Raw genomic sequence first — 13,270 nt, forward strand, 5'->3', positions numbered from 1 at the left:
TATAACTGTTATACAAGTGTTTTGTGTTATATTTCTATAAATTTGATCATGAATCTTGAATTAAAGGATTGAATTTAATACAGTATAAATTTTTTGTTATACTGTAATGAGGAAAGTTTTGTATATATTATATTTTACTCAAAATTTAATATACAAAGGTATAACAGTTAATAATATAACTATATTAAAACAATCAATAGATTAAAAATTTTTTTTATTTTCATTTTCGTTATAGATTTTATTGCCACTCTGTACCTAGAGTATTTACAATATATTAATTATATATTCTCTTTTTTTTTCTGTTCATTTTTCTTTTCTTTTGTTTTCATTATTTTTTTTTTCTATCAACATGCTCTACTTTTAATGTCGTTGTACTATAAGTTTATTTTTTTTTCTTTTCTTTTTTTTTAATATTTTTTATACGCTCTTATAATCGTTTTTGTCTCTTTTTTTCACATTTATAAAAAATACAATATTATAAAATTGTATAAATGCATATAATATTCTTATGGTACATATATTATTATGGGAATAACGCGACCAACAGCAAGACCACAACTATAAGAATAACAGTACAAACATTATTAACACAATAATAATAATAATAAATTTTATGTATGTACATAGATAAGTATATGTACATAAGTTGTTATTATTATATGACATAATTATTATGCTAATAAGTGTTGCATATTTGCAGGCGTTAACCTTAATTATATTCGTATAGTTGTTGCTATTTTTAATATATTATGTATATATGTATAGGTAAATATATTATGTAGAAGTATATTCAATAGAATATAATTATCTATTCATTTATTTATACATAATATTATGTGTATATTTTTGAAATAAGTATAAATGAATTTTTAATTTTTTTTCTCTTTCCTTTCGAAATGAAATTTTGAATTTTTAAAATTATAATTATGTTTATTTAAAATATGAATGTTTATATAAAAGTTTTTATGAAAAATGACTTGATAAAAAAAAAATCCACATTTATGGAAAATTTTTAAAGTGGCTTATGTCAAATTTTTAGATAAGTACATACATTAATAAAAAGTGTATAAATATTTTATTATATTCTTATATTATGTTGTTATATATATATATATATACAGGGTGTCCGAGACTCAATGGTATTCCCGAAGCAGGGTGATAGAATACATGCAGACGAACAAAAAACACCTAGTGACATTTTCCTTTTTGGGCCCTTGTTCTCGAGTTATGGGGCCTCAAAGTTGGAACATCCAAAAACCTGCTTATTTTCACATTTTTATTTATAACTCGGGAAATATGACAGGTAAATCCAATTTTGTACACTCGTTTTAAAGCTAATGAAATCCTCATTCTAACAGTTTACCAGCGGTTGCAAATACTTTTTTAGTTTCAGAGATATTCAAGTTCAAAGTCAAAATTTGTTAAAAAATTTTTTTTTAAATTTTCGTTTAACCGTCATTTACTCATAATTCCACGTTATCAACCTATCATTTTTTTTACAGGAAGACGAGCCCTATATTCTGACCTTTATTTTGATATGACATAATGTGGGAAAAATTTTAGAAATAACATGTCTATCAGGCGAAAACTGAGGCCAAAACCTTAGAAAATTAACTAAAACAACGTATTTTTCAAACAAAAACAAATTTTTTTAATCTTTATTGCGCAGTATATGCATTATTAACAATATGTACTTTTTCTTTTCCAAAACGAAAGACATTTGCATTACCTTTTTTTCTCCACAAAATATTTCCAAAAGTTTCAGGAATATCGTGACTACGGGGATCAAATTTATAAAAAACAACAAAAACGAGATTTTTCACGATAAATTAGTTATAATTCAAGAAACGTTCACCCTTTAACCTTCTTTGTGTTTTATTATTATTCAAAAAATGTAATTAGTGATCTTCACCTGTAGGTAATATAGAAAATTTTAATTTTCTTATTACTTACAAGAGTGTTTTTTATTAGGAAAGCCAAATTAAAGTGATCAAAATTATCTAAAATGCTATTTATACAAATTTTTCTATTTCATATCCTTAATAATAGTTTAAATAATACGAATCAAAATTAAAAGTACTTTTTTTAGTGTTTTAAATCTTGATGCAACAGAAATTTTGCAATTTTTTTGATACTTAAGTTGATTTAAATAAAAGCGAAAAGTGGTTGGAGCAATAGGGTCCAATGTACTTATGATAAAAAGTATTTAATTTTTTTTTCTGATTGAGAATACTAAAATACTTACTAACTCTACTTTCATGTGAATAAGAATATTAAAAGTACTAATTAAAAGTATTAGTAAAAGTATTATTATAAGGATATATGGATATAAAAAAAAGAAGTTTACTTACAAAAAAACGTTCTTGTAACTCATATGAAAATTAAAATTTTCCACATTAACTATACCTGAAGATCAACAATTGGATTTTTAGAATAATATCAAAATACGCAGATGATCAGAGGGTGAACATTACTTGGATTATAACTAATTTATCGATTATAACTAATTTTTTTATAAATTTGATCCCCGTAGACACGATATTCCTGAAACTTTTGGAAATATTTTGTGGAGAAAAAAAGGTAATGCAAATGTCTTTCGTTTTGGAAAAGAAAAAGTACATGTTAATAATGCATATACTGCGCAATAAAGATTAAAAAAATTTGTTTTTGTTTGAAAAATACGTTGTTTTAGTTAATTTTCTAAGGTTTTGGCCTCAGTTTTCGCCTGATAGACATGTTATTTCTAAAATTTTTCCCACATTATGTCATATCAAAATAAAGGTCAGAATATAGGGCTCGTCTTCCTGTAAAAAAAATGATAGGTTGATAACGTGGAATTATGAGTAAATGACGGTTAAACGAAAATTTAAAAAAAAATTTTTTAACAAATTTTGACTTTGAACTTGAATATCTCTGAAACTAAAAAAGTATTTGCAACCGCTGGTAAACTGTTAGAATGAGGATTTCATTAGCTTTAAAACGAGTGTAGAAAATTGGATTTACCTGTCATATTTCCCGAGTTATAAATAAAAATGTGAAAATAAGCCGGTTTTTGGATGTTCCAACTTTGAGGCCCCATAATTCGAGAACAAGGGCCCAAAAAGGAAAATGTCACTAGGTGTTTTTTGTTCGTCTGCATGTATTCTATCACCCTGCTTCGGGAATACCATTGAGTCCCGGACACCCTGTATATATATATATATAACAATTATGATCTTATGATATATATATATATATATATATATATATATATATCATCATTCACGTACACATTTATCACAAGAATATTATTAAATATTCTTTTTTAATTTTAATAACATCTTATGATTTTGGATTAGAATAATTTTTTATTAAAATTTTCTTTTATGTTTGATTTAATAAATATCTTATATAATGTACTAACATCTACATACACATATATATATATATGTATATATATTTATACAAATGTATGCATATATGTATGATGTATATATATATATATAAATTAATTATTTACGTACATATTTAAATGATTGTTTTGCTTAAAGATTTGTGCAAATAATAATTTTATATGTAATTTATTTGTGCAAATAATAATTTTATATGTATGTAAGATGATTAAAACTTATAATAATAAAATCTGAATGCAATGTACTAATTAGGATTTCTTTTAAATTATATAAAATATAATATATGTATTCTTTTAAAGAGAATCTGTTATAACAACAAGATACAAAGTTGATTAAAAAACATAAATTTGATTTAATATAAATGTCATATTTTATACGTCAATGTCAATATATTTGGTGGATTGGTATAGATTCCAAAAGGACCAAGTAGGGCATGAAGAAGCTTATAATATCCCCATCGCAAGTATAACACTAGAGATATCCCTAAGGGAATTAGAAGGCAGTTCCCGAACGCTAAGCAAACCCTGCTAAAGGCAATTGCGACAGTGGACAGTTATTAACGTCGAATGGGTAACTTAAACTTCATAGAAATGAAATAGATGGCAAATATTTGCTGGAATTGCTATGCTCATTTTTTTATATACTTTAATTTGTCTATTATTTGGAATCAAAACTTAAAACACAAACGGGAATTCATAAAAGCAACAAGGAATTTTTATTAAATTTTTCTAAAATATCTTTAAAATTGAGAAAAAATTTTATTTTTAAATAGGAAATTTTTTTGTTCTATTGACAGCTATTAATATTTTCTTCTAATGTTCAAACCCCTGAAAATATGCAATATTTTTGAATATTTCTTAAAATAAGTTAAAAATAATATGATCGAGTTTTAAGGTGATTCTGTAAACGAATTTTGAATTAGAATAAATCAGTGCAATAGAAACTATTTTTAAATTTTGGTAATTTTGGTAATTTTGGCATGAAAACTTCAGGAAAAATAATTATGAATAACTAAATACATTATTAATTAATATCATATTATAGCTAGATATAACTACATATTTTCATTATTATATAAAATAGTTTCCGGCAATCATTTTTATTTTTACCTAAATACAGGTATCTGATCTGGTTTTGATACAGGAATTTAGTAAAATATTAATTTAAAAATAGAAAATATCAATCTAAATCCATATTTAATGCATAGAAATTGAATAGCTTTACTCAATTATGAAAACTTAAAAAGGATAAAAGTAAATTCCAAAAGAGATCAATAAAAAATATTTACATATTTACTGTACATTTGTATACATGAACATGTACATGTGTATGCATATTTATAAATGTATTCATAAGTATTTTATTTTTATAGCTTATGCTGTCATATTTTTATACCATCATATTTTTTTTCTCTATATATTATTAATTTTCCAAAAAAGAGAAAAAAAATCCAAAACACAAAATAATAAAAAAAAGACCAGAAATTTAAGGATATCAACATGAAAATAAATAACCAGTTGGAGGAAACTGTAAAATTCTTAAAAAAAAAAAAAAGGATAATGATAGTTAAAGGGAAGAAAATGAAAGGACAAGAGCGAACAGAAAAAAAACCAAAGATGAAAAACAAGAATTTTTTTTTTAGTTTTTGCAAAATTATAAGTTTTAATATTTTTTTCTTTTTGCTTTTTAGCTTTTTTTTCTCTTAAGGATCTTAAAAAATTCCATTTTTTGTTTTTTATTATTTTATTATCCTTTTACTTTTTTTTTATCTCCAATATTTTTTGCTTTTTTTGTTTTAATTTTTTTTTCTATTTTCTGCAATTTTTTTTTTATTTTTTGCTTTTTCATTTAAGATTTGTTTTATTACTGTGTTTTTGTGCTTTTTTATTTTTTAATGTTAGAAAGTTTTTCCTGTTATTTTTATTCTTTTTTTCCCTACTTTTTATTATCCTTTTATTTTTTGAGTTTCTGTTTTTCGCTTTTTTATTTTATTTTACGTTTTGTTTTTTGGTTTTCATTTTATAACATAATTTTTCTGTTTTTTTATTGTTATGATTACATTATTATTGCTATTATTATATTATGAATGTATATATATAAATGTATATATATATATATATGTATATGTATATATATCATTATCTATGAATATTATTTTAAATTCTTCTAAATATGTTATGTATATGTGTTCGTATACGGGATATAAATTTATGTACAAATGTATATATATATATATATATATATGTGATATATATATATATATGACATATATTAAGATATATATATGATATTTAGATTAAAATATTTTATAGTCAAGTTGGTAGTAGACTGAGGTGCTAAAAAAAAATATGAAACATTAAAAATAATAATAACCAACTTGAGATGATTGTATTACATTATATTGTTATATATTGTTATATACTGTTATATGGATTATAAGGGAAGATATATATACATCTATTATTGTTTGTATAATGTTATGTTACATTATGTATAAAAATATTTTGAATATATTAACATAAAAATAGGAATTTTTCATCGTTTTATTTGGTTTTTCAAGAAAAAAAAAAATATTTTAAACTTATTTTTTGTTTTCTGTTTTAATAGTTTTTAATATTGTTTTTTCTTCTGTGTTTTTTATTGTGATAAGACAATCAAAAATAATATAATAATATACGTTTATATATATTAATATATATATGTAAATTTAATACTACAATACTTTTTTCTCCTCGCTATTTCTTTATAAACACATAATATATTTGTATTAATTTATTTATTTTTTATATATATAATATAGTTTGATTTAATATATTGCTATCTTTTCTCTCAATATATTTATTTCAATATACATATACATGTAATATATAAAAAATATACAATATATAATACCTATATTATATATATATATATATATATATATATATATATATATATATATATATTTATTTCAATATAAAATTCAATTGTTTTTATTGTCTTTCATTGTCCTTTTTTCAATAATTTAATATAGTATGTATATATATATATCTGTGTATTTAATTTTCATTTAAATTTTTATTACACAGAATATATATATATATCACACAAAAAAAAAAAAATATATATATATATATATATATCTATATATATGTAACATAAAAATAAGTGATTCTTTTAATTATTTTAATTAAGGACCTCAATGGTCAAATGTATATATGTATATATATATATATATATCATATATATCAAACATTTTATGTGTATACAAATAATACATATATATGAAGTACAAGATAAAAGAGTTTTTAAACTATTTTTTTAGTGAAATTGTGAGATGATGATGTGTTAGGTTTTAGTATAATAAATAGATACATAAAAGATTTCAATTTTTAGTTATTTATAATTAAGAGAAAATGATTTGCAATGAATCATAAAGGCAAAATATATTTGTATATTTAAATCGATAATGTGGAAATCCTAATGGGTAAGATCAAAATGTGTGATAAAAATTTTCAAATAGATTTTTCTCTCGATATGATTTTAATCGTTTTAATCATATTTTGAATTATTCAATTTTTTTTACTCGTATTTCGTATAAAATATTTTTAATTCTATTTTTATAAATTCTTGTGTTTTAGTAGTAGAATATAATTGATTCATATTATTGTCCATCTGTCCAAAAAAAAAAAGTACAAAAAATCAAAATTTAAAAATCTTAGTTGGATTTTATGAACAATTATTTTTATTTTTTGTAGTAATTCCAAATAATTTTTTGTGATTTTGTGAGCTTTAAATGTTGTGGGATGACTTGGCTACCGACTTTTAAAAAACAATTAAAATTAAATCATAAAAAAGGACATTATTCTGTTTTTACTTTTCTTATTCCCGTTAATTTTTGTTTAAAATTCTTTTTTTTTTTTGTTTTAGTACCATCATCATCATTATCAACATCATCATCATCATTACAATACTAAATCAACACTACTACTATCAAGATGTACCCAAAGGGACCATATTTTTTTTTCTTATGTTTTTCTTTTTTTTTTTTTGTTATTTTCATTTTCGTTATCTCTTTTGTTTTTTTTTTTTGTGCTCCAATGTTTTACTTCTGGTTCTTTTATAAGTTTTATAAAGAAAAATCTTTTTTTAGGTTATAAATTTATATACACACATACATATATGTATATTTAAATATAGTATAGAATATTATGTATGTATGTACTACTTCAATTTTATATAACAAAATATATATGTATATGTTAAATACAGTATAATATTAGCGCGTATGTGTGTATTTATTTTATTGTGTATGCGTATTTTTACATTAATTTATACATAGGTATGTATCCACATGTATTATATTGACATGGCTTGTATATATTAGATATATATAATTAAATATATGCTATAAAACGCGTATGTATGTATGTATGTAATATATATGAAAATTTGTCGCTGATTCCTTATTCCTTTATTGTATTCTTTAAATAATTTTTATTCATTTTTTTTTTTTTTTTGTAATGATAAAATATAAGAAAATTTTCGTTTTTTTTTTTTTTAATTGTTGTTGCAAAGTAATTCAAATATCCAGTTAATTTTGAATAATATTGCAATTATTTAAAATAAATCCTTAAATTTTCTTTAATTTAAATGAAAATTTAAAACACTGAGAATATTTATATATAGATATAAAAATGCAATTACCGTTTATATTAAAATTCATTCCCTTCAACTATATATGAGAGTATATTCTTTTTGGATGAAAAGTATGTCAAAATTTAAGCACAACCAAGTTATAAAAAAAAAATAGCTATGTATTTTTTTATTTTTTTTTTTTTTGTATAACACTTAATAAAAAGTTATTAATAATTTATTGTTATTTTTTTTTTGGTTAAGTTGGGATTGGTTGGGGGGGCGCAACAAAGATTTCAATTAATATTTTATATGTTAACGACCCAAAAAAACACAAATAAAAAAAAAAAAACAATTAAATCAAATTTTTATCAAGTACACAAACCAAAAAAAAGAAATCACAAAACCAAAAAAAAAAAAAACTTATTAATTAAATATTATCTTAAAATTTTTTTATTGTTTTCCATATTTATATTTTATTGTTTAATAATTTTCATTTAATAAAGTTTATATTTTAAAAATAATTTCTTTCTATACTAATTCTCTGGTTTTTAATATAAATTTTCGTTTTTTTTTGTGTAGAGTTATGCTTTTTCTCGCATATGAAATGAAAATTATGTGTACATATAAAAAATTTTTTCGTTTTTTTAATATTTTCTTTTGCCCCACAATATACTCTTTAGCTTGGATATTTCTGCTTGCTTCTCAATTAAATTTTATAAAATAATTTTTTATAATTTTACTGATTTTTTTTGTTTTTTTAATATAAAATAATTTTAATTAGATATAAAAAAAAAACAAGACCACCACACTGCACTGTAGTAACTTTTCGAAAAAAAAAAGAATTTGTAATATTGGTCTTATAATATTATAACAGTTATAATATATTTATGTATAAACTCCACTTTTATTTTATAACTTTTATATTTGTAATATTTTTTAAGCTCATGTTAAAAAAATTTTCTTTTTCCCTTTTACACATTTTATAAATTATGTATGTTTAGATATCATATTTTACATATATATATATATATATATATTTTGATATTTGGGGGAAAATTTTCTCTTGATTAAATTCAAAATTTTTTTTTTGGGAAAAATTTTTTATATAAATATTTTTTTTTTCACTATATTTTAAAATTTATTTAATTTTATTTAATTTTATTATTTTTTAATAAAACAATAATAATAATTTTCCTTTTAATCTTTAAAAATATTTCTAAAATAATTTTATTTATTATAAATTTTTTTGCCTCAGCAATTTTCTTGATATCAAAATTTTGTATGTGTATATGTAAACTTTATATTGTATACACATAATTTTTTTTTTTATTTTCTCTTATATTTTTGTTTGTATTAGAATATTCACATATTATCTATGTATATATACATATATACATTAATGTATATAAATATAAAGAAAAATAATGTTAGTATTTTATCTCAAATACATAATCACTGACATACAAAAGAAAAATATAAAAAAAAAAAATAGGAAAAAATAGGAAAAACGTTAACAAGAAAAGCACATAAGAAAAAAAAAATTAGGTTTTTTTTTTCCTCTATATTTAGTGGTGGCGCTGCTGTGTATACCAAGTTTTTTTTTTTTTTAATGGAAAAATGAAAAAAAAAAATAAATTTTTTTTATGATTTTTTCTTTTACTTTTCCAGCTTTTTTAGCACTAAATGAAATTTTCTTTATTAGATTTTTCATAAAAAAAAAAATTTTTTTTTTTGTGTTTTTTTTTTGTTTTTTTTTTTTTTTAATATAATATATTTTATTAAAAAAATTTTTTTAATTCTGGCAGTTTTGGAAATATTTTATAATTTTAATATTAAATTTACTTTTTTTTTTCTAATTTTTATTTGTAAAAAATGCAAAAAAAAAAGTCTATATTTGGTGAAAAAAAAAAATGTATTATAATTTTTTGCTTTTTTTTCACCCAGTCACGGTATATTTTTAATTCTTGAATATTTTTTTTTTTTTTTGGATGTCTTTAACGGAGGAAAATTTTTCTACTTCTGATTGAATTTTTTACTGAAAATAAAACATTTAAAATATAGAACGAAAATTTTTGTTTTCTCATATCCTCTTTTCTTTTCTAGATGTAGATGTGTGTAGAAAAAAAAATAAGAAAAATAGGAAAAATTTTGTTTGTATTGGTATTTATATGGAAAATTTTATTGATTTGTGTGCGTGTTCGATTTTGTGTATTTTGAGAGAGAGAATCATAAATTATAATATTTTTTTTTTCTATTTTTTTATTATTATCTTCTTTGCAAGTTGATTTAATTTGTGTGTATGTATTAAAAATTTTTTATTTGTTTTGTTTGTGTTTTTTATTTTGTTTTTTTTTCAGTGTACATTTTATATTTTTCGTTAATATAAAATTTTAATAAAAATTTTTGCATCATGACAACTATAGGATATTATTCTTTAAAAGATTTTATAAATTTTGAGGTTTTCTCTTTAAAATTAGAGATTTTTAATGGTTTTTTTATTGTCGTTTTCCTTTAAATTAAAATTAATGAAAAAAAAAAATGCTTAGTCTTAAGAAGCTAAAAATTCAAAGCTGTAAATACTAAAAATTGTATGAACTCTTGAAATATTTGGAGTATAATAAAGTACAATTTAATATAGCCAAGCAATAAATAAATTAAATAATAAATAAAGCAATTAGAGATGGTGCTGTTGTAGTTAAGTAGTTTTTATTTCTGTTTTGAAAGATGACATTAAGTTTATGATTAGTAGGAAACTGTTTTGGTAAGGGGAATGAAAAGTATGTTCCAAAAATTGAGCAAAAGTTTTTTAACAGCATTTTTAACAAAATTTGGTGGGTGTGTTTTTCAAAATATTAGAACACCTTAATATATTTAAAAAAAAAAATTTAATTAGCTCTGATATTCAATTTAATTAAAAGACATTGCCACTTTATGCCAGAATACATATCAAGTGAAGATTTCTTTCAATATTACTGCTACAGTATAAAGACAATATAATTTTTAAAGATATTTTACTTTAATTTATTCAAAAATTTTAAAATCATTCATAATTTTAAACGATTTTACTTAATACTCGTACTGGAGCATGTCTTTTGAAAATCTTTGTTCCTGTTGAGTACCGAAAAATAATCTTAAAAACATACTCTTCTTTTATTAAAATTATTCATTATTTTACTTGTTGAGTCTAAACAAATCGGTTTAATTGAATAAAATTAATAAAATTAAAATCCTGTACAATAAACGTTTTTTCAAAGTCATAATACACCGCATAAATGACAGAATTTTGTGTAAATGAGTGCAAAAGAGATCAATGAAATCATGATAAAAATTTACAATATGCGTCGACTCCATGACAGTTTTACTATTATGAAAATTTAAAAGAAAAAAAAAATAGCAAAAAAGAAATAAAAATAAGAAGCAAAGAAAAATATAAAAGCATTTGAACTGGTGTTGTTGCTTTCTATTGTATTTTTTTTTTTGTTTTTTTTTTTTTTTTGTAAAATAGTAGAAAAGGATAGACGAAAGTAAAACAAATTAAAAGCTTCTACGTATTAAAGCTTCTTATTTCTGTTGTTTTTTTGTTTTTTTTTTTTATTTGAAAATAGGCATATATTTTAATAAAAGTGTGAATTTGCTGTCATTGTCAAAAAAACAAAGTTTCATTTGCAAAAGAAACTTGATTAAGTTTAATTTTTTAGAAAAAAAAAAATAGGCAAATGGAAAATAAAAGCATTTTTTCTATAAATTAATGGTTTGTGACTTTGCTAAATTTCAATTTTAAAAGGATTTTTAAGGATGAAAAATTTTTAATAAAAAATTTGGGACACCAACAATGAACAATTGAGAAAAATAGAACGCATGTATAACGCACATACAAACATACATATTACATAACTTCGTTGTACCCTTAAACCTCCATATCAAATATTTCATAATTTTAAAGAAAAGTGATTGTTTAATACTCGTATATTTTGAAGTAGAACGCTTTATTTTCCTGCTCGTTTCATATTTTTAAAAAAATTTTATATATTTCCATCTTTTCTTAATTCGCTCTGTTTACATAAATACTATATACAGTAACTTTAAGAAATCGACTCCACGTACAATTTCTTCTTTTTTTGAAGACTAATAAATTTAAAAGAGTGTGGCATTCAGTTATTATAAAATATATTTCTTGTATTTATATGTACATTACCGAACTCGGCGAACGAATTCGAATATAACATTCCTAGTGGTCGGTGTTTGAACTAAAAAATTACATACAAATAACAACAGACCTATACCGGCGTACGGTAAAGTTTTGATATGTTACACAGGCAGTTCAGTTGATTTGATTCACAAAGTAATACACAAATTGATATCTATATAATAATATCTGTATGAAAGTGCTAACAATTCTATATACATGTTTTATGAATGTTTGTGAATCTAAATTTAATTTATGGTACCTCTGAAAATATAACGTAGAACTGGTTTCTTATTCCTGTAGAGGTCCTGTGAGTGTAACCACGTTTACCGAAAAGGTTTTTCATTTCTTATGTTTTTGCTTTGTTATATTTTTAAGTCTTATACTATACATTGAATATTATTAGCTTAAAAAAATTGTTAACATAACTGTATGGGTCATCTATCAAATACTCTGAATTCAAAAGGTTTTAATGAGTATATTCCTATTAATTCGAAAAATATTACGAAAACTAAACGAAACCAATCAGTTATCTAAAATTACTCAAAATTGAATTTTTCAAGATAACCCAATATCATACGAAAATTCGTGCAAATTGGAGAAGCATGCTGCCTAAAACGTGACTAATTTAATATTTATTTTCATAAACACATGAACTTACACACTTTTATTTATTTTTAAGGTTATTTTATATAATGTCATAAACTTTTAAATTATTCAGAACTATAAAATTTTTCCGTATATACAAAAAAACTATGTAAAATTGTTGGCTTATTATTTGATATTATAGAGAAGCAATATCACAAATTAATTCAATATAAATCATAAAAAAAATATTTATTTAACATAAAGTTGTGACGTCACAGCTTTATGTTATAATTTTCATGCAGTTTTCTCTTAAATATCACTAAATTGTGAACTTTTACCTTAATTATTAAGATTTTCTACTGTACATAGGAGCAAAAGGTTTTAATTTTTATTGTTATAAAATTTCATTATCATTTATTATTATATTTTTATGAATTAATTGACGATAATTTCGGTATACCTCAAAAATATTTGTGTTATTAATAAT

This window comes from Condylostylus longicornis, unplaced genomic scaffold (assembly GCF_029603195.1).
Source record: "Condylostylus longicornis isolate FDR11 unplaced genomic scaffold, ASM2960319v2 ptg000048l, whole genome shotgun sequence".
NCBI classification, from domain to species: Eukaryota; Metazoa; Arthropoda; class Insecta; order Diptera; family Dolichopodidae; genus Condylostylus; species Condylostylus longicornis.